This window comes from Diadema setosum, chromosome 3, assembly GCF_964275005.1.
Source record: "Diadema setosum chromosome 3, eeDiaSeto1, whole genome shotgun sequence".
NCBI classification, from domain to species: Eukaryota; Metazoa; Echinodermata; class Echinoidea; order Diadematoida; family Diadematidae; genus Diadema; species Diadema setosum.
Genome location: NC_092687.1, coordinates 31,198,084 through 31,215,579, shown reverse-complemented (window position 1 = coordinate 31,215,579; position 17,496 = coordinate 31,198,084). Strand labels below are relative to the sequence as shown.

The 17,496-nt window shown below is 43.0% G+C and overlaps 1 pseudogene; it reads left to right on the top strand.

Annotated features, from left to right (window-relative positions):
- The first annotated feature begins 2,173 nt into the window (after nucleotides 1–2,173).
- LOC140246774 (uncharacterized) lies at nucleotides 2,174–6,637 on the top strand (annotated as a pseudogene).
- The last annotated feature ends 10,859 nt before the right edge of the window (nucleotides 6,638–17,496 follow it).

Genomic DNA, 17,496 nt, shown 5'->3' with positions numbered 1-17,496 from the left:
TGAAGTGAAATCGAACCTGTTTGAATTTTGTAAAGATTAGAGCTTCAGAGTTGTCCTAGAAAGCCACTAGGTCAAACTGCAAGAGGCTGACTGCCTGGAAATTTACATTAAATGAGACAAAGTAAAAATAAAAGAATAAATTGGCATAGCAACAGCATGTGTAGATCAGTCAAGTTCAGACAGGGCAGTCTCATGAAATGAGACGAAGCAAAAGTTAAAGAAATAGCATGGCAACAGCATGCCCGGTTTGCGGTATTATGTATTAGTTCAGACTATAGAAATTGAGTGAATAGGGTGTTATGCAATAGCTCCCATCCAGGTGGTGGCTAGGAATGTTATCTAGCTCAGTCGAGACTCAGCTATGTCAGTGTCACTAGGATGTTGGTTGTAAGTTTATTGTTCATAAGTTCATGAGTAAAGATATTATGTAACAGCAGTCTAGACGATGGCCAGACATATTGTGTAGAGTTTCAATAAAGCTATATTTAAGCATGATGATTGGATGATTTCTTTAGTGTAGGAAAGGCATGAAAAAGCAAGTGTATGGGAGTGTAAGGGACTTTAGTGTTAATCTCTATGGCTAGGGGAGCTAATAAAAAGCTGATGGATGTAGCGGATGGGGGAGAAACACTTTAATCAGACATCCAGCATAGATCTCCGCTTAGGCAGCAGTCGTTCTTCTGGGGATTTTCCACGTCGGTGAGATGCGAGCTCCAGCTGCCGATATAAACTGAACTTGGACAGTTAGTATCCGAATTTTGATACGGAGCTCAATCTCCATTTGCCCGCTCGTCGTCGCTTGAGCTCGGGCATCGCGGGTCAAGGCAGGAGTCTGCGTGGTTGCAGGGACTAGTGAAGGCCGAGGAGTTGAGAGGACCGCCGATAGGGTAGCGTCTAGCTGAGTGGCCAAGTGACAAGGGTGCTTCCAAGAGACAATCCAAGCGACTGTGCCGAGGTCGACGACGAGGGTATCGGGCATCGATGACGACTGAGCCAAGCTGAGGGGATCACCGGTTCAAGTCGACTAAGACTTTCCAATTATTTTTTATGCTCCATGTATTGTGATATGCTGTGAGCAAGAAAGTTGCAAAGATTTGAAAGATTCAACTCGAACATAACTGCATGTAAACAGTTTCAATTTCCATTCTTTCGGTGTCAGGGTAGCAGAGAGAGAGAGAGAGAAAAAAAAAAGTCGCTCACGTGACAATTTGGAGGTCCCATCGAGACCCTGCTACCTAATTAGAAAAAGTTATTCAGATACTCTCTTAACATGTTTTACGCTTAAATGCGATGTGTGTGTTTGATTGAAATTTCATTGCTCAATCATACGCATTACCGTCATATATTACTATTATTGTTATTATTGTCGATATAATAACTGTTTCGTATATTTGATCGGAAACGTTACCCCAGTGTGAATCCCAGTGAGTATGTCGCCGTACGTGACAGTTTGACTGACGTTTTTCTCCCCAAGGTTATGCCCTTGGTGTTGCCTACAAGAGGCACATGTGTGATATAGATTCGGGTATCGAATCTGTGTGGAATGTTGCTCCATATTTCAAGGTTACGCCCTTGGTGTTGCATGTTATATGCATGATTGATAGATTCGGGTTTGTGTGCATTGAGTCTATGTGGAGTGTTACTCCTTTTTCAAGGTTACGTCCTTGGTAGTTGCCGGTTAGAGGCAGTGTGATAGATTCGGGGTTTGCATGCATGTATGAATTCGTGCGGAGTGTTATTTTATTGCAAGGTTAGGCCTACGCCCTTGGTGTCACCTGGTATAGGCATGTTTGGTGGATTGTAGTGTTGAGTTTGTACAGTCCCAAGTTAATCGTATGCTCATTCGGAGATACAGCTCTAGTAGGCTTATTGACAAGGCATGCTTGGTATGTGGAATGTTCGTAAAGTGAATTCACTTTAACTCGTGTAATTTCACATTGCTTGCATTCCAGTACGCTTTTGACAAGGTACTAGTGGTTTGGTATGTGGAATATCTGTTGAGTGAATTTCAGCTGTTTGTCATTTGCAATTGTATGCTCGTTCGGAGATACAAAGTGTTGTTAAGTACGCCGGCTATAAGGTAGTACTTTTGTCGGACTTTGATAGCTAGGTACAGTAGTCAGCTGTTTTGTACGATTACACGTCTGCTTAGTCTGGAAGTTACATAGTCGGTATGGGTAGTGTTGAGCAAACCAGAGAGTTCTCTTCATTAGGCAGAGAAATGGGCCTTAGTGGTAGCGAATTGAGTAGCTTTGTTTCATAGCGATGTCGGGCAATTGAAGCAGAGCTTAAAGCTACCCGTGAAGCTGATCGTAAACGCCAAGCTGTAGAAAAGGCGCGCGAACATGAAATAAAGTTAGCACAGTTGCGTGCAAAAGAAGAAACGGCGAATGTTGGTAGGCCCCAGTTAGCTGGCTTGAAGCTGAAAGTAGGTCGATTTGATGACGCACATGATAAGTTTGATGCTTATGTCACAAAGTTCGAAATGTTGATGAAAAGTCAGAATATTCCAGTAGACATGTGGGTGTTGTATTTGATTTCCAATCTAACAGGCAAAGCGTTAGATGTTGTGAATCGGATGAGTGCTAATGATCGCCAGAATTATGCTACAGTGAAGCATGAGTTGATTTCATGTTATCATCTCACTGAAGAGGGGTATAGGCGGAGTTTCAGATCAGCTAAGCCAATGAAGTTTGAGCGCCCAAAACAGTTTGCTACTCGAATGAAGGGGTATTTTGATCATTGGGTGGAAGAGGCTGAGATCGGGGATACTAGAAAGGATCTAGAAGATTTGATTTTGCAAGAGCAATTTCTGATAGATTGTCCCAGGGAAGTAGTTAGGTTTGTTAAGGAAAGAAAATGTAAAGCTTTCAACGAGGTAGTTGATTGTGCAGAAATCTATGTAGAAGCTCACGGTCCTCATGCATTTTCGGGTGTACAGAAATCGGAAAGAAACCGATCAGATTCAAAGCCGGATAGCAAACCGTCCCAACAAAATCAGGTCAAGAAGAGTAGTACGTATCAGAAACCGGCTGATGCTCAGTCAAAGGCAGGAAAGGCTATGGGAAATAGGTCTTTTCAGGGCAGAGGTTGCTATATGTGTGGAAACCCAAATCACATGAGAAGAGATTGTTCCATGTTGTCTAGGCCTGTATCAGCTCAAGGTTTGATGGGTGCTGAGGAAGGTACGGCCCCAAAAGAAGACATGAATGTGGCGAATGAGGTGTCTCGGGGTGATTCTGAGCCGGGAGTTGTTGGTTCGACGGCGGGTTGTTTCCCCATTGAGAGAATGGTCGATGACTTTGAGGATGTGAAAATGAAAGTGGTTGACAGAGTTGGAATGGCATACAATGATGTCGCCGCGATGGTGAATCGTATGCCGGTTGTGTCTGGAAGACTGATGCCAGATAATACACCCGTGTCTGTTTTGCGTGATACGGGTTGTAGTACGTGCGTAGTGAAAGAGAAATTGGTTAGAAATGACCAATTAACAGGTCAACATCAGGCAGTGAGGTTAATTGACGGTACGGTTAGGCGTTTTCCCGTGGCTAAAGGGCTTTTTACACTTGTAAAATTGTGCTTAGCCCCGGACTAACGGTGGGGCTAAGGGGGGGGGGGCTTAGCCCCACCGTTGGTACGGGATTATCCTTAGCCCACTTTCTGTTTACACTCGTTTTTGCCAAAGTGGGCTAGCCCCACCGATAGTACGGTACTATCTGGCCCTGCAAAATAGCAGGGGTTAGCACCGCAATTGCGGTGCCAAGCAAGTGAGTGTAAACAGAACGAAAAAATAATCCCGGGCTAAGCGACGGAGACGAAGTCCGACCTTCACTGACCAATCAGAAACGAGGTAATCAAGTGCTGCCGGTGCGTGCGTGTACGTGTACAGTACACAGCGTAATCATGAATATTCATGTGGTTTGGAAAGCCCGGGGCTAAGAAATACGAGTGTAAAAAGGTCAGTTTTCTCCTTAGCCCCGGACAGGAGATAGTACGGGACTAATTGGCCAGTGTAAAAAGCTGAAAAAATTGGTACGGGACTAACGATAGTCCTGGGTCAGAGAAAGTCCGGGGTTAAGAAACACAAGTGTAAAAAGCCCTTTAGGTAGCTGTTGACTCGCCATATTTTGAAGGGGAAGTTGAAGCCGTGTGCATGCCTGATTGTTTGAGTGAGGTAGTTATCGGGAATGTAGAACCGGACGTCGAGGTCGCAATCCCGGGTGAGCCGGATGATACAGGGATGGCTGTTCAAACTCGTGCACAAAAGGTGAAGGATTCGAGGCCTAGTAAAGGTTTGACTGTTGCAGATCCTGTTGATAATGTGCGGTCGAGTGAATTTCTACAGGAACAGAAAGATGATGAGTCGTTGCGCCCTCTATGGCAGAAAATAGGACATGTTGATAATTCCAAGTACACGTTCGTGTGTGAACAGGGGTTTCTAGTTAGGCAGAAAAAGGATGAAAGTAATCAGGGCATAGGTCCCAAATTGCTCGTAGTGCCTAAGCCTCGTAGGAACGAGATAATGCGAGTCGCACATGACTCACTCCTAGGTGGACACTTGGGTATCAACAATACAATGTCTAAGATTCAGACTCAGTTCTGTTGGCCTGGGATGTCGGAAGACGTGGCTAATTTCTGTAGGTCATGTGATGTATGCCAAAGGACCATTGACAAAGGTAGGGTGCCCAAGACTACCCTTGGTAGGGTCCCCCTCATTGGTGTCCCGTTTCAACGCATTGCGATAGATCTTCTTGGTCCATTCATGCCGTCTGCTCGAAAACACACTCATATCCTGACCATTGTTGATTATGCGACTAGGTTTGTGGAGGCGATACCGTTGAAATCGATATCAACTGTTGACGTAGCTGAGGCGTTAGTTTCGGTATACAGCCAGGTTGGGATTCCTACTGAAGTGATGTCGGATCTAGGGACGCAGTTTGTGTCTGATTTGATGCATGAGGTGTGTAGGTTGCTGTCGATAGGACAGTTGACAAGTTCTCGCTACCATCCTATGTGCAATGGCCTCGTTGAACGGTACAAAGCTGTGGTGAAATCAGCTCTGAAGCGGTTGTGTTCTGAGGAGCCACGTCAGTGGGATAGGTATCTTCCGGCGTTGTTGTTTGCTTTGCGAAAAGCACCGAGTTCGAGCCTGGGGTTTTCTCCGTTCGAGTTGTTGTATGGGATACATGTTCGGGGGCCTTTGGATGTGCTTAGAGAACTATGGACAGCGGAGAAACTAGATCCAGAGCTCAAGAGCGAGTATGAGTATGTGATAGAGTTGAGAGACAGGCTGGTCAAGTCATGGCAACTTGCACAAGATACACTGAAGTACTCTGCAAAAAGGTACAAAGGGTATTATGACTGAAAGGCTAGGCCCAGGAAGTTGAATGTAGGGGATGACGTGCTCATTCTGTTGCCAACTGAGCACAACAAGCTGCTGATAAAGTGGCGAGGTCCTTACAAGGTAGTAGGGGTCAAGTTTGACTATGACTATGTGGTCGATGTTGATGGTGTTGCCAAAACATATCACATCAATTTGTTGAAGAGGTAATAATATAGTCGACGTGAAGAGGTACCAGTGGCCAGTTGCTTTGAGGTTGAGAGGGTCGAAGGCAATGAGTAAGTTGTTGAGGTCATGGCTGACGAGGAAGATATGGCAGAGGCGGGTTCTGATTGGAATAGGGGGATGCCCAGTATGCCCAGCGTAGTACAGATGGAGTTTGTTGACATGGTAACAGTAGATCCAGTCTTAAAGGATAGTGAGAGGACTCAGGTGCAAAAGATCCTCTGTGAATATCAAGATATATTCACTGATATCCCGAAGAAGACAACCATATCTGAATGTGAAATCTCGTTGACGACTGAACAACCAGTGCGATCTCCGCCTCATAGGGTACCTCAGGCTATGGAAAAGGAGATTAGCAAGGAAGTTGATTCCATGCTGAAGTTAGGAGAAATTGAGCCTTCTAACTCTCCATACGGTCATCCCATTGTGATAGTCAAAAAGCCGGACGGCTCTAATCGGTTTTGTGTAGATTTCAGGCGGTTGAATAAGGTCACAGTCTTTGATCCAGAGCCCATGCCCAATCCTCAGGAGCTATTTGCGTCATTAGCCGACAGTAGGTACTTCACAAAACTAGACTTGACAAAAGGGTATTGGCAGATCCCAATGAGGAATGAAGATAAAGCAAAGACAGCTTTCATAACGCCTAAGGGACAATACCAATTCAAGTACATGCCGTTTGGGCTTGTGACAGCCAGTGCTCAATTCACTAGAATGATGAGGAAGGTACTAGATGGAATGTCGAATGTTGTGAATTACATCGATGATATTCTGATTCACACAGACACTTGGCAAGAGCATGTGGAGGTTCTAGATGAAGTCTTGCATAGACTGCGCGATGCCAATCTGGCAGCTAGGCCATCCAAATGCACCGTAGGTTCGCGTAACATAGAATTCCTAGGACATAAACTAGGAGAAGGTGTGATTCACACTAGCGATAGGCTCACAGACAAAGTGCGCAAAGCTCCAAGGCCCAAGACGAAGAGGCAGGTTAGGTCTTTCCTAGGACTCTGTGGCTACTACAGAGACTACATACCCAAGTATGCAGACATAGCCCTACCCTTACTAACCTGACTCGCAAAGGTAGGCCTGGAGATGTTGTGTGGGGGCCTGAAGAGGAAAGTGCATTTGTCAAGCTGAAAGAGTGTCTTGCAAATCCTCCAGTGTTACGGTTGCCCGATTTCGAGAAAACCTTTATGTTAAAGGTTGATGCTTCTGACAGTGGTCTGGGGGCGGTACTCATGCAGGAGCATGATGGGGATGAATTTCCGTTGGCCTATGCTAGCAAGAAACTCCTTCATAGGGAGCAGAGATACTCTACGGTAGAAAAAGAATGTCTCGCTATCGTCTGGGCGGTCAGAAAGTTTGATTGCTATCTGTTTGGGAGAGTGTTTGAGATCCACACTGACCACAAACCCCTCACGTACCTCCAAACAAAGAAGTCGACAAACAAGCGAATCATGAGGTGGAGTATGTGCCTACAGGAGTATAGGTTTCGCCTGGTGTCCATAAAGGGGTCCGAAAATAGGGCTGCTGACCTCATGAGTAGATTGCTGTAACTGTGTATATTGTTGTTGTCTGCAATGGACCTTGCTTTTCCATTACATGTTGGCGAAGTAAAGCTCAGAGAAAGAGAAGAACATAAAATGATGAAACACATATTAATTTTGTTGAAATGTCATGAATAACATAATACGCATGTAATTGCAAGCGCTACAAAATGCCTTTCTCTCTCTTATTTCTCTTACATGTATCTAAGGATCAGCGAATCGCGATTAGATGTAAAGGGATTAAGAGTAGGGAATAATGCTTAAGGCTTAGATAAATCTCACAGTATGTGTATTCAAGTATACATGAGGTACTAGAATGCTAGGCGTACTAAGAGGTATACTCAGTATAGCAGGTGTTAACCAGGTAGCAAGAGTACATTTCGGTAGATTTTTATTTAGATAAACATGTAAAAAGCAACAATATCATTTTGTTGTGAGGTTTTTGCAACATGGAAGCATCGGGAAATGAAAGCAAAGGTACTGACAAACATATTAGGATATCTGAGCAGGAATATGTGAGAGTAGAGATATTATTGCTAAAAGGTATCATTATTAGAGGCAACGAAGATTTTGTGTATACATGTTTGATGGTTCTATTTTAGTTATAGAAGACTAAAAGCTTATACTCGAGCAGGATTTGAAGATGATGTATTAAGTAAGCTATAAGGCCTTTATTAGGAATACCAACAAAGCAAAAGTTGGTTGTTAAAAGGCTTGGGAGATGATTGTGAATTTGGTTCTTTTCAGAACAAGGATAGCAGAAGAGAAAATAATAGTGTAATGCATGATGCATATATGATGTTTATATTGGTGTCTATCAGTCTCTCTTTTGAACATTTATGCATATTGACATATACTGTGAATAGTATGTTGGTTGATTGAATAGCAGGTTTCATAAATTTCTTGTAGGATATAATTTTGATATCCCAATTATATCTTAAGGTGGGGGATATTGTCAGGAGAGAAATTTATTTTGATTTTGCCAGTGAAGTGAAATCGAACCTGTTTGAATTTCTGCCTCCCCACGGAAGAAAGCAGTAACTGCATATTCGCTGAGCTGAGATAAATGCGATTTTGTGTGGTTTTTTTTTTTTGCAGATTCTTTAAAAACACAGAAACTTTCGAAAATAATTTTGTGGTATGATTATGCACCATACCTAGTTGTCTAACAAAACCTAGGAAAATATTGTGTTTCCGTTATCTTTTAAATGTAATTTGGGATAATGCAGTTACTGCGGTGACTCACCCTTGATTCTGGGTAGTTTCCCTACGGAAAAAAAGCAGTAACTGCACTCGGTCTACAGAATGGCCAGGAGTCCGCTGTTTTCCCCATGGAAAAAAGCAGTAACTGCACATGTCACACGACCATAGTGAGGAGAATTGTTACCACCACCAGCTGATAAAGTTCTTCTACTTTCTGGTTAGTCTAGATCTATAAGATCTAGGACCTAACATTAGACCTAGACTCGGTCTTGTCGCTTCTACTCTATCTAGGAATAAATGGTATTTTGTGTAACACAACAGTAAGGTAATTGAAGTGAATGGTCTGGTACGCGGTATACCTAGCGTTAGATGATCTAGACTAGACCTCTAGTGTATTAATACTAGATCTAGTGCTCATCTCCATTCAAAATTTCTACTCATATTTTCAGCTCACCTTGATTTTCTGATTCCACTGCAATTCATGATAGACTTGCAGGCATGCCTGGACGGCAGAAAATTTTCAGTCACTGTGTGACTGCATGGTTAGCACTGTCACTCAGACTGTACTGTACTGTGCAAGTGATGACTAGACTAGTGTAGGCATGCTGCAAAATTTATGCGCGCATGCAGTACGCGTATTCTGCACTCTGAGTGCGCTCAGTATGTTAGCTTTGCTAGTCTCCAGAAAGAAACTTTTTTTTATAACTAGTCATAATGATTCCCTGCGGGCAGAGTCAAGTTACTGGTGAAACAACCTTTTTATATCTACTCCCCTAAATTAATGAAGAAACTGCTGTTTATGTTGTTTTAGAAAATTGATAGAATTTGAAAAAAGTAATGTACAGGCAGGACTACAGAGTCTGAATTATTAGACTAAATTGTTAGTTACTGCTTTCTTCCGTAGGTTTTGTTGGTTACTGCTTTCTTCCGTGGGGAAACTTGAAAAGTTGAATCGACTTGATGCAGTTAGTGCTTTTTGCAAAAGTGAAAAATTGCATTTTTTTTCAAAACTGACTTATTCACATATTAGAGCATTGGGTAGACTATTCATTTTTCCAAAAAAGTACAAATTCATAAAAAAAATGTCAGTTACTGCTTTTTTCCGTGGGGGGGGGGGCAGATTTTGTAAAGATTAGAGCTTCAAAGTTGTCCTAGAAAGCCACTAGGTCAAACTGCAAGAGGCTGACTGCCTGGAAATTTACATTAAATGAGACAAAGTAAAAGTAAAAGAATAAACTGGCATAGCAACAGCATGTGTAGATCAGTCAAGTTCAGACAGGGCAGTCTCATAAAATGAGACAAAGCAAAAGTTAAAGAAATAGCATGGCAACAGCATGCCCGGTTTGCGGTATTATGTATCAGTTCAGACTATAGAAATTGAGTGAATAGGGTGTTATGCAATACTGTGGTAGCTCCAATCCAGGTGGTGGCTAGGAATGTTCTCTAGCTCAGTCGAGACTCAGCTATGTCAGTGTCACTAGGATGTTTGTTGTAAGTTTATTGTTCATAAGTTCATGAGTAAAGATGTTATGTAACAGCAGTCTAGACGATGACTAGACATATTGTGTAGAGTTTCAATAAGGCTTTATTTAAGCATGATGATTGGATGATTTCTTTAGTGTAGGAAAGGCATAAAAAAGCAAGTGTATGGGAGTGTAAGGGACTTTAGTGTTAATCTCTATGGCTAGGGGAGCTAATAAAAAGCTGATGGATGTAGCGGATCGGGGAGAAACACTTTAATCAGACATCCAGCATAGATCTCCGCTTAGGCAGCAGTCGTTCTTCTGGGGGTTTTCCACGTCGGTGAGATGCGAGCTCCAGCTGCCGATATAAACTGAACTTGGACAGTTAGTATCCGAATTTTGATACGGAGCTCAATCTCCATTTGCCCGCTCGTCGTCGCTTGAGCTCGGGCATCGCGGGTCAAGGCAGGAATCTGCGTGGTTGCATATAGTGAAGGCCGAGGAGCTGAGAGGACCGCCGATAGGGTAGCGTCTAGCTGAGTGGCCAAGTCACAAGGGTGCTTCCAAGAGACAATCCAAGCGACTGTGCCGAGGTCGACGACGAGGGTATCAGGCATCGACGACGAATGAGCCAAGCTGAGGGGATCACCGGTTCAAGTCGTCTAAGACTTTCCAATTATTTTTTTATGCTCCATGTATTGTGATATGCTGTAAGCAAGAAAGTTGCAAAGATTTGAAAGATTCAACTCGAACATAACTGCATGTAAACAGTTTGAATTTCTATTCTTTCGGTGTCAGGGTAGCAGAGAGAGAGAAAAAAGGTCACTCACGTGACAACAGTAAACTAAAATTATTATGTTTTCAATTCGACAAGTGCACAAACGTCATTGCCCCCATGACATCACGCGTCTTCTGGCCTCTCTCCTCCAATCACCGCAGCTCGCGGTGACAATATTTGTGTATGATGCGTACACACACACGCACACACACACACACGCCGCAGCGTCTTCTGGCCTCCCTCCTCCAAATACCGCAGCTCGCGGTGACAATGTTTGTGTATGATGCGTACACACACACGCACACATACACACTTGTCTCAGTGGTAGCATTGTCCCACACGTTTATGGATATAGCACCGATCTGGCATTGCGCAATTGCATTCACAAACTTCGGTCGTTCGGAGTTTACGTACCATTACAGGGGCCGCGGAACCGGGGGGGGGGGGGGGGCTGGGGGGGGGGGGGGGGGCTGGGGGGGCTGCAGCCCCCCACACACACACACACACACTTTTGGATCGTGAAAAAAAATAAAAGAAAAAAAGACAAAAAGGGGAAAATCGGGGGAAAATCACACTACCCGAATTTCTCACAAAAAGTGTGCTTCAGATCGCTTTATCTTGATTTCAAAAATGCAAAAGCTCCGTCGAGTTTTGAAAAAAAAACACCCTCCCCCTCTACCTCATTAGATTTTGTACATGCACACAGATGATGCACACGCGGAATAAGAGCTAAATGCCGTGCTTTTGATATTATCACTTTCCTGAAAAAGTCTAAATTATTTCCATAAATATATATTTTTTTTTTGGGGGGGGGGAGGGGGGCTGGGGGCTGGGGGAGCTAGAAAAAAATCCAAGTATTGCACCAAAAGTTTGCACCAGATCGCTGAATTTCAGGTCTAAAAATGTAAAATCACCTTCGTGTGGGAGGAGAAATAGCCCTTTTGTATATACACCCTCGTGAGCATGCCTTTTCTATTTGCTATTTGCTTAACAGACAACATTCATGAAATTAATTGTAACAATAAATTAATACAAGAAGTTTATTTATATGCTATACCACTTTATAGGTAAATTGTTCACTAATAATCCACATCAAAATATCCTGCTACCTTAACCAAGTGGGGCCGTTTCAAGTCGATAAAAGACGGAAAAACATGCATCAAATTGCACCATTTACAATATCAAAATGCAAAAAGTTCTCACCGTAGGAGGGGGAACACCCCCCTCCCACACCCTCCCCCCTCCCCCCGTTCCCTCCGCTTGCTCGGGCTCGGTCGCTTCGCTCCCTCGAATAGCAACCAACGCCCTCCCAATATCACAAGATCATTATTCAGGCTACGCCGGTGAGTGTAAGCGGGGGGTTTCAAGTCAATAAAAGACGCAAAAAGATGCATCAAATTTCACAATTTACAACATCAAAATGCAAAAAGTTCTCCCCGTGGGAGGGGGAACACCCCCCTCCCACACCCTCCCCCCCCCCCCCTTCGCTCGCTCGAGCTCGGTCGCTTGGCTCCCTCGCATAGTAACCGCCGCCCTCCAAAGATCAGAAGATCATTGTCCAGGCTACGCCGGCGCGTCTAAGCGGAGGGGGAGGGGGAGGGGGATTTGACCTTGATCCCCCCCCCGGCTGCGCAGCCCCCCCCCCCCCCCCCTCCCCCCAAACTGAAAAACGTTCCGCGGCCCCTGCATTAGGGATGGCGATCGGCTGCCTTTAACGTCGTGAATTGAGGGGACGTACAAATAGCCCAGAACGCGTAGCGAAAAACTCAGACGACGCAAGCTATAAATAGATCGACTTAACGCGCGTTTTGCGCATGGTCAGAACATTTTTTTTTTTCACTGAACGTCCCCGCCCCGCAATTTTAAAGCTTGCTATTTTGAATGCTGTTCGTTATTCCGAAGATTCATTATTCCGAAGGTTCGTTAAACCGAAACACACAAATTCCCTATACCTAATTGTTTGTTAATCCGAAAATGAAAAAAAAAAAAAAAAAGGTTGGTTATTTCGAACATTTGTGGCGTTATACCGAAGGTTCGTTGATCCGACAATGAAGTAGGGTCCGTAATGAACCTTTGAAATAACGAGCTTTGTTTCATTTTCGGATTGACGAACCTTCGGAATAACAAATCTTACCACATTTTCGGATTAACAAACCTTCAGAATAACGAATCTTCGGAATAACGAACTGTAACCACTTTTTTTTGGGGGGGGGGGGGTGGGGGTCCTTCAAGATGGCGTCGAAATCGGTCGTTAAATTCCGATGTCAATTTATATCAAAGGTCTACTGCATGGCCTACCTAACCACAGTGCCTGCTAAGGCTATTAACGCGCAGCTCACTGTCGCTTTCTCTATCGTGTCTCTGAGCGGTATAAATAAAGCTATGCTAGTAGGCCTATAGGCCTACCTTTTTGTAGCACAGAGCTCTTGTAGTCTAGAGTGTTGTTCGCTGACCCATTGAGCCAGCGCTATTCTCATTCGGGGTCACTACATTTGATACAGAATGGGGGAGGCGGCGTGTTGCGTTCGTCTCCGTGCCGCACAAACCACTCGCCACGATTGTATGCCTTTAGCTGGGTTATTGCATGTTGACAGTGACAATATATATATTAAAAACAAAGCAATTTATCTCTTTTTCGGTCATGGGAATGTGGCAGGATCAGCATGATAAAATCAACAGATAATAGCGTGGTGAGAACCTGGATGCTGTTTCAACATGGACTCAATCTGCAATTCGTACTCTAGTTTCTAGGGTGTCCCAGCGAATCTTTCCGCATAGGCCTATCTGGACTAAGCGAACGGTGATTTCAATTCTGTTTTGACATGATTAATCTTTTACAATTATTAAAACTTCTCAAATTATCGTTACTGCAATCGAATTCCATTTAGGGGTATTGAATTAACCCGTTCCTTACGGGAACCTGGTTTACCAGGTTCCCGTGCGAGCAACTGATATACGGGAACCTGGTTTACCAGGTTCCCAAAATGAAGACAAGGGTGCCTGCTTCAGTGGCCTAAATTCATGTTTCTTTGTGTTAAAATGCTCAGAAAAGTGGGTTTGATAAAAAGATCAGAGTTTATTCTTTCAGGATTTGTTCTCCTGCTGTTTAAAAAAAAAAGGGGGTTTTACAGTATGATGTACCTTTTCCTGATTCAGTTTTTTGCTTGTTCTGCTGTAAACTCGTACGAACATGTACATAATTATCAAGGCTGAGATCAGTTAGAAATGCGGGTTCGCTGACCCCAGTCACCTCATTCAGGTACCTGGTTTTGTGTAGAACAAAAGATTCTGAGAGCTCATCAGCGCACGCTCTATTCATACCTCGCACCCGATCGATATTTCCATTGTTCACGGGCACATGTAGTTGACCGTAGAAAGGGGGACACAATGAACCGCTTGACTGCCTTCACACAGCTGGATTACCAACCTGTGTGCCTCTCTGTCGACGGGCGAAGAGAATCTCGTTTGGGGGCATTAAAGGCACTCAGAGAATTGCGGAAGGAACGGGTTAAGGAGTGAATGCGGGAAGGAGTGAATTTAGAGTGAGGTTGGAGTGAGTTATGATTGGAGTGAGTTCATTTTCGCTCGTTTTGGAGTGACGTCAGGGATCACTCCAAAATCTTCGAGTGATCCCTGAGGTCACTTTGAAATGAGTGAATGTGAACGTTTTCACTCGAAATTCACTCCAATTTCACTCTAGATTCGCTCTTTTTTGTGTTCGTTCCTTTAGGAGTGAATGTTTTCACTCGATGTTTTTTTTTTTTTTTTTAGAGAGTAGTTTATAGTATATATACCAAAGTAGGCTGTATAATAATGATGGCCCGGTCACAGTAAGTTCATATTAATGTATAGTTTGTTTGTTTTTCTTCTTCTTCTTTTTTATTACATAAATGAGTTTGTAACAAATCCCATTTTCTTTGCTCACTTTTCCACTAATAATTTATATTCTTTCTGGTCAGTTTATTCTGTCTTTATTTGTTACAAACTCAAAAAGCTGCATCACTTCGGTGATCCCTCGCATTTATCCCCAAGTTGAATTATCCTTCGGTTTTATGCCAGATCAAGTGTGTGCGTGTGTGTCACACACAAACACACTGATATAGCTTCTGACCACCCGAGCATTGAGAATTAAGGGTTTCTGGGACGAACACTGCACTAGGGCTTTCTATAGCTCAGTCGGTAGAGCACCGGTCTAGCAATCCGGAGGTCTCAGGTTCGAATCCCGATGGAATCCCATTTTCTTTGCTCACTTTTCCACTAATTGAAAAAATACGTAACATTAATTATATGGATTCAAATTTTGACATCAGCTGTTTCTTTCCCTGGCTTACATTTTAGAACTATTTTGAATCACTAATGCTCGGTTTTTGTTCCATCTGCAAATAGTAAACTTTACCTTTAATATGACATGGGTAGGTTCGTCTCTATGTCATTTCCCCATATCTTTCTATTTATGTAGATGGAGGCAAAGCTAATCTTACCGTGCAGTAATGCAGTTGTGCATTTTAATGTGCATAGGCCTACACACAGGCCATGCGAAAAGCTGAAAAAAAGCTCTGAGGTCCTTCATCGGCTCTTAGCTGGTAAGAACCTCATATGCATTTGTTAACAAATTTAATAGATGTTTCTTCAAATTTACTGAACTTTACAGCTGTCTTACGGACGCTCAGAAAGGTCTGCATGTGTCAACCAGTAGCTCCGAAATTGAAATCTCTGTTACTTGGATTACTTTGATACTTGGACTCATTTTGCATAATTTTGGGTCATTGAGGCATATTGATTATAAGTCATTCCAGAAGCCCACGGTCGAAATGTATTAAGGTAGGTAAACATCGAGATTATTCGCACTTCGCACCAATACAGACCAACTAAACTTTCTCGCCAAATGGGGACTTGTAAAATCCTTGTGATGATGCCGCCTCACGAGGCAGCAGCTGCTGCAGACCCCAAGATGCATACAGCGATACAAGCTCTGATGAAGTTCATGAAGATGATTACAAAATAATTTTCGGCAAAGTAAAAAAAAACACAAAACAAAACAAAAAAAAACACCACGAAAACAAAGAAAAAAGCTCAAGAACATTGGAAGGGATAAGCACGAGAAGGGACTCCGCGTTAAATCCGCAGATTCCGAAACTAATCACGACAATTACGATAGCGTCTTTCGTACTCCTAAAGCAAATCCTCAAGATCTGAAAGTGTCCATTACCCCCATCAAAAAATTCAAATATCTTCGTAACATTAGTTTACTGGTTATCGACAAATAAATTCAAATTACGTCAGGAAAAGTGCCACAACGAAAAACAACTCGGACAAATTTGCGATATTCAACAAATCCGTAATGTCAGAACACAAAAGTATCAGTATCTAATGGGAGAGGATGAGTTCAAGACAGAACTAAAAAGACAAAAAGTGATAAATGCGAAGAGAATATCTCGGAAATCCTTCAACCAGGAAAAGAAAGACATGTGAGTTTTTTTCACAATATTTGCACATTGACGCACGAGTGGAATTTTAACTTTGACGCCTATGCATTCCTTTGTTACGGGTCAAAATCGACTGAAAATCAATGAATATTGTTACACAATGTATCAGGAATCCAAATCAGTCGAAAAAAGTGTATTTTCATGTTGCTCACGCGCTGTATAAAAACGTGCGGACGGACGCGCACGCGCGGAATTCATTTGAAGGCTTAAAATTGTCTCAAACTTCGAGAAAACCGGTCGAAAAGTCGTTTTGAGCATTTTAAATTTTTGACGCGCGCGTACGCCCACGTCATAGTGACCCGGGGTAATAAACATAGTAAAGGACGATCACGGACGTGACTTGAACTTTATGTCTACTAAAAAAAAGGTAAAGAAATGGTATCTACTTATGAAGTTATGATCGATCATTGAAAATAACAAAATGACGTTTAGATGACGTCACAGATAAGTTACCGTCATGAACATGTTACTGTACTGAGATATAGTAAATGAAATGTGATGACTGAAAATTTCATGTGAATTGGTCAAGTCATTATTGAGATATTTAGTTCACAAACTTCGTCAGAAGGAAATGGGAATTTCGAGCAAACACAATAGGTCATAAGCCGTTAGCGTATCACCTAAAAGGACAGCTGGTCGTTGTGCAAATGGGGTTGCTAAAACTGGTTAAGATGGTAATGGTTCATGCGCAGTTTTGATTGAGAGTTTCTCTCCCAGCCGTATAGGTGGAATGAACAGTTTGCACATTTTCCGGCGGCTTTTGCACAATTCCCGGCAAAACTGAACATTTGCACATTTGATGAAATTTAGAGATTTGCACTTTTCCCGGCGTTTGCACATTTCCCGGCGAGACGTTTGCACATTACCAAGTTACATATCCCGGTTCCACAGTTCATACCGTACCGATTGTGTGCAGAGCAGCATTTTCCAGCGATCGACATTTTCCGACACTTGTAAAAGTACAAAAACGTAATTCATATCGGATTTTGAAAATTCAGATGAATTATTTCCGTATACTGAATGATAATGATGAGTTTGTGGAGGTTTAGAGAATGATTTACGATAAGTGTCGAGAACCCAATGTTTTCTGAAGATACCTTGACCAAGGATCACAGCGACCACCAGGGAGAATTCACTCCACTTGAGTTTGATTAGAGTATAAAAAACTCGTAAACTTGCCTGAAATCATGTAGACAGTGTTTATTTTTCATCCGTTTCTGCCGGGACGGATAGCGACTGAGTGGGTGAGGAATGATTCATTACAATATTCCAGTAAATTCGGTGTTTTAACTGCCCGTGCCGCTCACGTGTTACTGTCGGAGTTCCTGTAGTCCCACTAACTTGTTTTGCTGGAGCATTACTGTGCGTCTGATATAATGCCTCCCACCAAGCCTAAGCCCACTGCCAGTACTGGCACGGATGCTGCTGAGATTGCGCGGCTTGTTACTGCTGA